Here is a 10,269-nt window from a genome sequence, read left to right as displayed (position 1 = left end):
AACAGCCGTTTTCTTTTTGTTTGGATTTCAACCACGATATTGATATATCAACCATATTAGGATCAATGTAGACGAATGACTTGGCTTTAAAAAAAGACCTCACAACAAAAGCAGTCAGCCCAGTGGAAATCCAAAGAGATCCGTTATTTATCATCCTCTCCTTTCAAAATAAAGGCAGCAAAAAAAATCCATTGTTTTTTGAGTGGGAATTTTAATGATGAAATGAAAAATTTACACAATATTAATTTTAACATTAAAATTAAGTTTGTTTGTAAAGTATTTTGATATCAGGAGGAAATATTCTTTCATTGACATGTACAATATGGTGGTGTTGTTAGCAATGGCCCGAAACAGCCTATTTTTTATTAAGTCCACTAACTACCACGTCACATTTATAGGAGTTTATTTATCACAAGACTAAAATAATAAAGAATCAAAGAAATTTTGAAATAATGTTTTTTGGAAGAAGAATGAATTCTGTGTATTTCTTTGCAATCTTGCAGCTTATCTTTCACTTGTAGGAATGTTTCTAACAAAAGTGTACACTAGAAGTTTAAATCTATTTACCAAGTGTTTCCTGGTCCTGTTCCAAACGTGTTGTATGATCCATCAAAATCTTTGTGGTTCAGCTGTCTTTGGTAACCTGTGCAGTAAAAGAAATCCAACAAAACATACACAGTCATTTGAGACAGTTTCTCACATTGTCCTGAAATACGTCACATTTGAAGATTGTTTTTAAAATGAAATTAAATGAAACAAACCACTGGTCAGAAAGTTGAAAGCCTTCTCCTTGATGGCCGGGGTCAGTTGATGTGTGTTCTGAAGATAATGGAGGATATAGATGTTGGGGGCCAAAAGAGCCATATTTTGCTCTCCACATCCATATGGCATCTTCCTTCTATATTCCTCAGTGCACGACTAATGACAGAAATGCTTCTACAGAAGACACTATTACTTAAACCCAAATTGTTTCATGAAGTACAGATTTATCAGGTTTATTCATTCAGTCCAGGAATTCTTTTACAAAGTAAAAATTCACTGCTCATTCAATGCTCTTGAACTGTCGTCTCCATTCGATTGTCAGGTGGGCTTACAGTTTGTCCATGATTGGAGACCAGGCTTTGGTACAGAAAGAATGTGTTCCCATGTCGGGGATAATAGGACGTAAGTTACGTCACAAGTAACATTTCATTAAATTCACATAAAGAAAATGGTCTTTTTTATGTTTTTAGCATATTTTTGTGGTATTTTTTCTTCATTTCTGAGTCTTCCTTTATTTAATTTTTTTTTAAACCAGGGGCAGATAAAAAAATTCCTTTGGAAAAAGCTTGTTGGTGTGACTTAAGTGCTATAGTAGGAGGTCCACAAGCTCCCTGCTCTGCTCCATTCTGATGCATCCACTTGTAGACATAGATCCATGTACGTCGTTGTTTTCCTCATCTACGGTGGCATCTGGCTCAAAACTGTACAGCTGGCTAGCTCCAACGTTGCTCTCCATTATTTTTTTGCATCTATAATATTATGTTGGGGGTGTGAGGGAGGGTGTGAGCTGGCGAAAGAGTCTAAACAAATTGATGATAGGAAGTGTGGACAGGCTTACTCTGCCTCAAAGGCCACATCTCAGAGGCAAATTTTAATGAACTACTGCAGCTCTGCAGAAACTATGCCCTAGAAAAAGGACATACATTTATCGATTCTGGCTAAAAAAAAGCATAATTATAACCACCGGAAACGTTTTAAAAATAGATCAAAAGAGGATTGGAGTGGGACTATAAATTACCTAAGACTGATACTGTGGTACGAACAGATCCATCAATCACATTTTCAGGGAGCTGTAGATCGGTTTCCTCAATCACAGCTTCTCCTGCTCAGAAAAAAAAAAAAAAAAACTGTTTTAGTTATATGGATATAGATATGCCTTTATTGTTACTCTCCACATGTAAAATGAGACTTAAAGCTGTCAATGGATTGCTGGTGATGTCGAACAGACTGACATTTTGGGCAAAACAGCCAGTTGTAAGTCTTTGTGACTTCAATTCCTTCAGCCTGATGGGAAAATGGGGAGAAGTATAAGCTACTGTATTTATTGAAATACAATCTTTAATAATTTCCCTTCAAATAGTTTAAAATAATATAGCTACTTACTGGGAAAAAATATACTTTTTTATTAATGCCAAGTTTTGTGATCTTAGTAGTAAAACACATACCTTTACTATCAAGGATTTTGTGACTATGTCAATGCGACCCCTTTCTGGAACGCTCACAATTTCATTGTCACACGATGCGTGGGACGGTATAGCCTCAGCAGTAACGGTTATATTTACAGCCCCTAAAGATAATGTACACAAGTCATGGATTGTCATGGTGTGGCAAAGATCTGTAGATTGCTGCAGGTTTATGGAATTTGTAAAGATACATGAAATGTTACAGACGAGGGAACGGCTGTGATGTCAAAAAGTCTGAGCTTCACCTAATGCTGTGGGGTTCATGTTCCAGTGGAAGGTCTTTCGCTCACTGCCACACAGGCAGGATGTGTACTCCTCAGTAGAAACAGGTGTGAGAACGTAACCTGTAGAGAGGCCTGGAGTCACTCTCACCTGTTCAAAAGACGAAGAAGAATTTTGTTTGATAATGTAACCATCACTTCTCTGAGATGATTGGATGTCAATGTTTACTGCTCCAGTACAACTTATTACATGGGGACACTAGCAGCTAAATTAACTGTAACAAAGTTCATTCAAAAACATTTACTCTTGGAATGATCATTATGTACACTGATAACCTGACATTGTTTATAAGGATTTTAAAGCCTTAAGTTTTCGCATCAGTCATTTCAAGTTCCCCATTTCAAGTCAAGGAGCTACTATGACTAAATTTAAACTCCATAAAAAAGGTTTTGGTATTTTATGTCTAATGTACTGTACCTGATTGTCTTTTTCTTATTAGTTTACTTGTTTTTACTAACATGAAAAGGCCTTTGGATTACCAAGTGATGGTGGATCCTGCAAACAAAATGCTTTGAACTTTGATAGTTTTACAAGTCTAAATATAGAGATGTTTAGTAAAAATCCAGCAGTCACAATACCAAAGACCAACAATACAAAACACAGCTCAACTGGTATTGAGCTTTATGACTTAATACTAAAAAACTCATCATTCAACTCATGTTTGTAATAGGAGGTGTTTTTTATCTGCTGCAGCGTGAAGTACGGTCGTTCGGCTATTACTGGACTGATGACCCATCACCCAGTTACCCACCCATGGACCTTTTCCTATTTTGCAAAAATACAGGTCAAGGTGGGACTAGACAAAACGTGATTAAAAAAAAAAAACAATGAAAATATAATTTCAAGAATGTAGTGCTACTTATTTGGCCTAGCTTTACCAGGACCAGGTGCTGGCGAGATCATAACCTCTGAAAGAGCCACAAAGGCTACGTTCACACTGCAGGGCTTAATGCTCAATTCGGATTTTTTGAAAAAAATCTGATTTGTTTGCTAGACCGTTCACATTTCCAAGTAAATCCGAACTTTTGTGATCTCCAGTGTGACCGTGACACGACCCAAACAAGACCCGCATGCGCAGAAGCCAGAAGAATACAGTGAACAACAGTGAACGATGTCACTTGTTGTTTGCGGAGCAAACGTTAACAATGGATGTCAACAACAGTGTTGTCAAAAGCGGAGCTCTTTTTGTAATATTAAATTTATTTTCACGAAGGAGCAGCACAATTACAATTTAAGAAGGTAATGGAGTCGGGTTTGTCTGTACCCACTGTTGTGGAAAGGAAATGTGCATGTGTTGGAGCCGCGCGCCCGCGCGCGTGTGTGTGTGTGCAAGCGCGTGCCGCGATAGAGAATGGGGGGGGGGGGGGCAGTGTGGGCGCGCATTCATGTTGTGTGTTACGGATGACGGTAATAAAAGAAGGTTTCCCCCAGAATAAATGCTATGGACTCTTTATTACCCTGACTGGACAAACAGAAAGTCTCTGTTTCCCAGGTGGTGATGGTGTCTGGAGCTGTAAGGAACACATCTTTAGTTCATGTTTTTGTTTACAAATGTAAATTTTCAAATGTACTGAAACAGGACATTGGTTTCATATATCGTTTATCTCACCTCATGCAAAAAACATTTTTCTGTGGAAGCTGTGGAAGTGGAGCTTTTAAAACACCTCCATGATATAAACAGAAAATGACTGATGTATAGACAACTTATTTCTTTCTTTTTTTTAAGAAGAAGAAGAAGTCATTGATTGACCTGTTTGTACACACGATGAGAACATCTGTTAATTCTTGTTTGGGTACTTTCTCAAGCTAATGGCGAAATGAAACTGCTTTCCAAAAGTAAAATTATAGCTTTTTTTCTGGAGAAAACAGAAATTCCTTTCTACAGATATAGGATGCATTTCATCATTTGGAGATAAAAGAAAAACACAACAGCTTGCAGGAAATGTGAGCAGAAACATCTAATTTAGTATTAACACTAATAATAAGTTTAACATTTTTTAACTGTATTTCTCTTTATTTCCAAGTGGACACATAAACACAATTGTGCCATGCACAAACGTGTTAAGATCATCCAAAGTCTGGCAAGGAAAAAAGGTCAAAATAGGTCAGTAGAAAACTACAGACCCTGTGAGATGACATGGGTAAAAGAAAATTACCTTTCAGCTCTCATCTGTTTACTCAGCTGTTGGACAAGACAAGTTAGACAAAATAAATAAATAAACTCTAACTTTTTTTATCTGTATAGCGCCTTTCAGTTTTTTGGAAAACACAAAGCGCTTAACATAAAAGCAAATAAAATAGTTATAAAATATGAAAATTAATCAAAACCTAAAAGACCAGACAAACACACACAGATGGGACCCCTCCCTCACCAGATTTCTCCCTCCACCCACCCAGTTCCCCCAGTGGAACCCTCAACAAAAACATAAAAACTGCAGTTTAAAAGACACAGTCTGGCTTGGTACTGGGGCCACTCACTTTAGACGACAGAGCGGGACCCCAGCCGGCCCAATGAGAACAAGCACCCCAGCACCCCCTAAAGACGAAGCCAGAAATGCCCCAGAACAATGAATCCCCAAAAGGATAAACTGGAGTAAGAAACAACATAAGAATACAAATTATAGTAAAATAGCAATAATTTAAAAAAAATTAAGATTCAACAATATTAGTAATTAAAAAAAATAAGTCAATTATTCAAACATAACCTTAAATGTCATAAATATAATAACATTAAAAAGGCTAGTATATCAAAACATAAAAATAACAACAGTCCTTATATAATTTATTAAGTAGAGAAAATAGATACATTATTAAATAGATAAAGAATAAAAGACTTAAGCAATTACCAAAGTCATGTAAAAGCCAGACTAAAAGGTGAGTGTTCAGCCTCTTCTTAATAACCTCTACAGTCTCTGTTGCCCTGAGGTTCTCCGGCAGGCTGTTCCACAGGCGAGGACTGTAATGGTGGAACGAGGCCTCTCCATTTTTGTCCTAACCTTAGGAACAACTAGGAGGCCAGTGCCAGAGGGCTCATATTTTTAAATAATATTATTTAAGTAAAAGGGCCCAAGACCATTAAAACATTTATAAACCATTAAAAGAATCTTAAAATCAATCGTGAAACACACAGGGAAGCCAATGCAGCGATTTTTATAAGTGGTGTAATGTGTTCCCACCCTCTGGTCCTTGTCAGAACTCGTGCCGCAGAGTTCTGCAATAGTTGTAGGTTTGAAAGAGACTTTTTTGGTACACCAGAGAGCAGGGCGTTACAATAATCTAAATTATAATAAAAATAAAAGTATGCATCAGCACCTCTGTGCTGGCAAGAGAGCAATGGGGGGAGTCTGGCAATGTTTTTAAGTTGAAAAAAATCCTATTTTCACAATGTTTCTGGTGTGAGGAACAAAACTCAACTCAGAGTCAAAAAGTAAGCCCAGGTTTCTCACACATTGAGAAGGTTTAAAATTCCTACGGTAAGTTTGGATAAAATCATCTCTCTCTTGTCTTCAGGATCAATGATTAAAACTTCAGTTTTGTCAGTAAGAAGCAAGACGTTTTCTGCCATCCACGACTTTATATCTAAAAAGCAGAACAGTGGTGAAATTTTCAATGTAGTGGATATTTAAGGAGTGGTAGTAAATTTTCAACCAGATATGAAGTCTGTTTTCAAAGTCTCAGACTGCTGGAACTTAATGTCATTGGTACCTGCGTGGATTATGATGGTGGAGACAGGGGGGTGTTTACTGGTGAGATGGTTGTGTGTTTTCCTATAAGCCTTCCCTTCTAAACATATTTCCTTCAGTGGGTGTAGCAGGGCCTAAAAAAACTTTAAAGGAAAATAAAAATTATTATCTGAGAATATGACGTTCACTTTTAAATGCTAATATATATATTAAAAGTATATTATTCTCCGAGACACCGAATTGATACAAAATGCGTAACAGGAACGAGCAGTAGGAGGCACTTTTTTTTCTTCCGGAAAAATCAAAGGCAGTCAGACTGAGAGAGTCACGGGACGAATGGCGGCCCATCTCGGTGGTCAGCGCCTCGAAGTAAGTAGCCTCTATGTTCAACACTAACATCTACTGTCTTCATGTATTGATTGACTCATTGTCTGGGAAGGCTGATATGAAAATTCCACTGGTATTTAAACGCAGCACACAAAAGACCGGGCTCATCAGGCTCAGGAGGGGCACTGGTGAGCCAAACCCCTGTGGATCCCTCTTCCAGACGCATCCATCTCAAAGTTACAATCTCATATGACACCACAACATTACAGATCCAGGCTTTAATGGACTCTGGTGCAGATGACAACTTTATTGACTCTCAGTTTGTGTCCCAATCCAACATCCCCACTGAACTTCTACCTTGCCCTAAAAAAGTGTTTGCTCTGGATGGTAGACTGTTAGCCTGTGTAACTCACCGTACACGTCCTGTGTCCCTGCTGGTTTCTGGCAACCACAGAGAACTGATTAGTTTTAACATCATTTCATCTCCATCCTCCCTGCTGGTGTTGGGTCTACCTTGGCTTTCACTTCATAATCCACACATAAACTGGTCTTCACAATCCATAGTTAATTTGAGTCTTTTTTGCCACTCTCACTGTTTACATGCTGCTGTACCACCTGTTTCCACCTCTCCTAAACCTATTGACCTTTCTTTTGTACTATCGGATTATCATGACCTCAAGGACGTTTTTTGTAAGGGCCGTGCTTCCTCTCTGCCCCCCCATCAACCCTATGACTGTGAGATAGAGTTGTTACCTGGTGCTTCTCTACCCTCCAGTAAACTGTACAACCTCTCCAAACCTGAGAGGGATGCGATGGAGACATATATAGCTGAGAGTTTGGCTACTGGATTTATCCATCCATCCTCTTCCCCTGTTGGAGCAGGATTTTTCTTTGTTGATAAGAAGGATGGGTCCCTTCCCCCATGTATTGATTACAAAGGTCTAAACAATATAATTGTCAAAAACAAGTATCCTCTCCCACTCATGGACTCAGCTTTCAGCTCCATCCAGACTGCAACCATCTTCACCAAGCTCGACCTTCGAAATGCTGACCATTTAGTGAGAACAAAGGAGGGTGATGAGTGGAAAACGGCTTTCAATACTCCTCTGGGACATTTTGAGTATTTAGTGATGCCTTTTGGACTGACTAATGCTCCAGCTGTCTTTCAATGTCTCATCAATGACGTTCTGCATGACATGTTGAATAGATTTGTGTTTGTTTATTTTGATGATATTTTGATTTTTTCACGGACTCTTGATGAGCACGTTAAACATGTCAGGCTTGTGTTACAGAGGCTTTAAGCAAACAAGCTCTATGCTAAAGGTGATAAATATGACTTTCATGCCTTCAATGTCAGTTTTCTTGGGTTTGTGATTGAGAAGGGCCAACTCAAGCCAGATCCTCCAAAGATCAAAGCTGTAAAAGGGTGGCCTACACCCACAACCAGGAAGCAACTCCAAAGGTTTTTGGGGTTTGCCAACTTTTATCGAAGGTTCATCAGAAACTACAGATCTGTGGCTTCTCCATTGCTGACCTCTGTAAAAGAACCCCTCTCCTGGTCCTCAGGAGCTGAGGCGGCCTTTATTAAGTTGAAAAATCTTAAAAATCCGAGTCTGGAGTTGGGGCGGTGCTCTCTCAGCATTCATCCTCAGATCGGAAGATGCATCCCTGCGCTTTCTTCTCCCGACAGCTGTCTCCTGCGGAGAGGAATGACGACGTGGGGAATCGTGAGCTTTTTTTTTTTTTTTTTTATAACTTTATTTATTGAACATTTTCTGTATTAAACAGACATACAGAGTGTAAAATGATGAAATGTAAAAAAGGCAATGTGTAAAAATAAACACTCACATGTCAACCCGTCCCACCCACCCCCGTCAACAACCCCCAGAGGCCAAGTCAGACACAAAAAAAAAAAAAAAAAAAAAAGTAAATAAATAAAAAACACAAATCACTTGGGCTTTTTTTTTTTTTTTAAATAAGAAATACGTCCAGAAAAAAAAAAAAAAAAAAAAAAGGTAATTAAATACGTAGTAATAAGTGAGAAAACCAGGGTAACAGCAGTGGCTTTTTGTTGCACTGGTGCTCAGTCAGCCTCCAGATTGTGAGGAAATGTCAAGGAGTCCATATATTGTAGGAAAGGGCTCCAGGTCTCATGAAACACCCTGAGTGAGCCATGAAGTGAGTACCTAAGCCTCTCAAGTTTGAGATTGTAAAGCACCTCGCGGACCCAGCGGACATGCGAAGGGGGACGGGGGAGCTTCCAGTTCAGCAGGACCAGCCTGCGTGCTAATAGGGTGGTAAATGCAACGGCCCGCTTTAGTGCACTCGGCGTGTCTGAAGTTGGGGGGAGACCAAATATTGCCGACATGGGATTTGGTTTGACGGTGTATCTATAAGCCCTCGTTAGTGTATCAAATACATCTGTCCAAAGAGCTGCGATCACTGGGCATGACCAAAACATATGGGCATGATTGGCAGGAGAGAGATGGCATCTGCTGCAGGCATCACTAATAGAAGGATAGATTTTGGCCAGTCTGGCATTGGTGTAATGGACCCTGTAAACAATCTTACATTGAATCAATCTATGGCGGGCGCAAATAGAGGACAAATGGACAAGAGACAATGCCGACCTCCATTGTTGTTCCGTAATGTTAAGGTTTAGACCGTCTTCCCACGCAGTTTTGACAGTATCGGACGGCTTTGAGGATGCTGTCCAAATTGACTTGTAAACGCTTGAAATGCATCCATTAACAAAAGGGTCTTTGGAGAGAAGAACATCCAGAAGAGTTTCTGGTGGGCGATTTGGAAAATTAGGAAACAGTTTTTTACGGAATCCTGAGCTTTTTGAAGTTGTGCTGGCCTTGAAGGAATGGCGCCACTGGTTGGAAGGAACATCTCAACCTTTCATGGTATGGACAGATCAAAAGGACTTGTCTTACCTCCGTTCTGCCCGCAGACTGAATCCCCGTCAAGCTCGGTGGTCCCTTTTTCTGGGACGCTTCAATTTCACACTGACTTACCACCCAGGGTCTCGCAACCAAAAGCCTGATGCCCTGTCCAGGCAATTTGAGCTGCCAGCCTCCTGTGACACTCCTCAAGACACCACCCTACCTCGTTCCTGTGTTGTCGGTGCTGCCATCTGAGAGGTGGAGCGTGAGGTTGAGAGAGCTCTGGAGGACCTTCCCTCTCCTCCTAAATGTCCCAGAGGTCTCCTGTTTGTTCCCCCACCTGCTCGCTCTTCTGTGCTGCAGTGGGGCCACAACTCCAAGGTGGCTTGCCATCCTGGAATACACCAGACTTTGACGTTGCTTAAACAGTTCTGGTGGCCCTCCATATCTGCGGACACACAGGAGTTTGTCCAGGCTTGATCTGTCTGTGCTCGTGGAAAGGCTTCTCATCGAGCACCAGCTGGTCTTCTGCGACCACTCCCAGTTCCTCATCGACCCTGGTCCCACATAGCTGTGGATTTCATTACTGGCCTCCCACCTTCTGAAGGTAAACACAGCAGTCTTAACAATTGTCAACCGTTTTTCAAAGTCTGTCCATTTTGTGCCACTTCCCAAGCTCCCATCTGCCCTCGAGACAGCCAAACTCCTGGTCCAGCAGGTATTCCGGTTGCATGGGCTGTCCCAGGACATTGTGTCAGACCGAGGCCCCCAGTTCACCTCCAGGGTGTGGAACGCTTTCTATTGGGTGCTACTTTCTTCACAGCCAATAAAAATCAAATTCTCGCCATTCAATTCGATGACATT

This window comes from Oryzias latipes, chromosome 13, assembly GCF_002234675.1.
Source record: "Oryzias latipes chromosome 13, ASM223467v1".
Classification (NCBI taxonomy): Eukaryota; Metazoa; Chordata; class Actinopteri; order Beloniformes; family Adrianichthyidae; genus Oryzias; species Oryzias latipes.
This window is presented reverse-complemented; position numbering follows the sequence as displayed.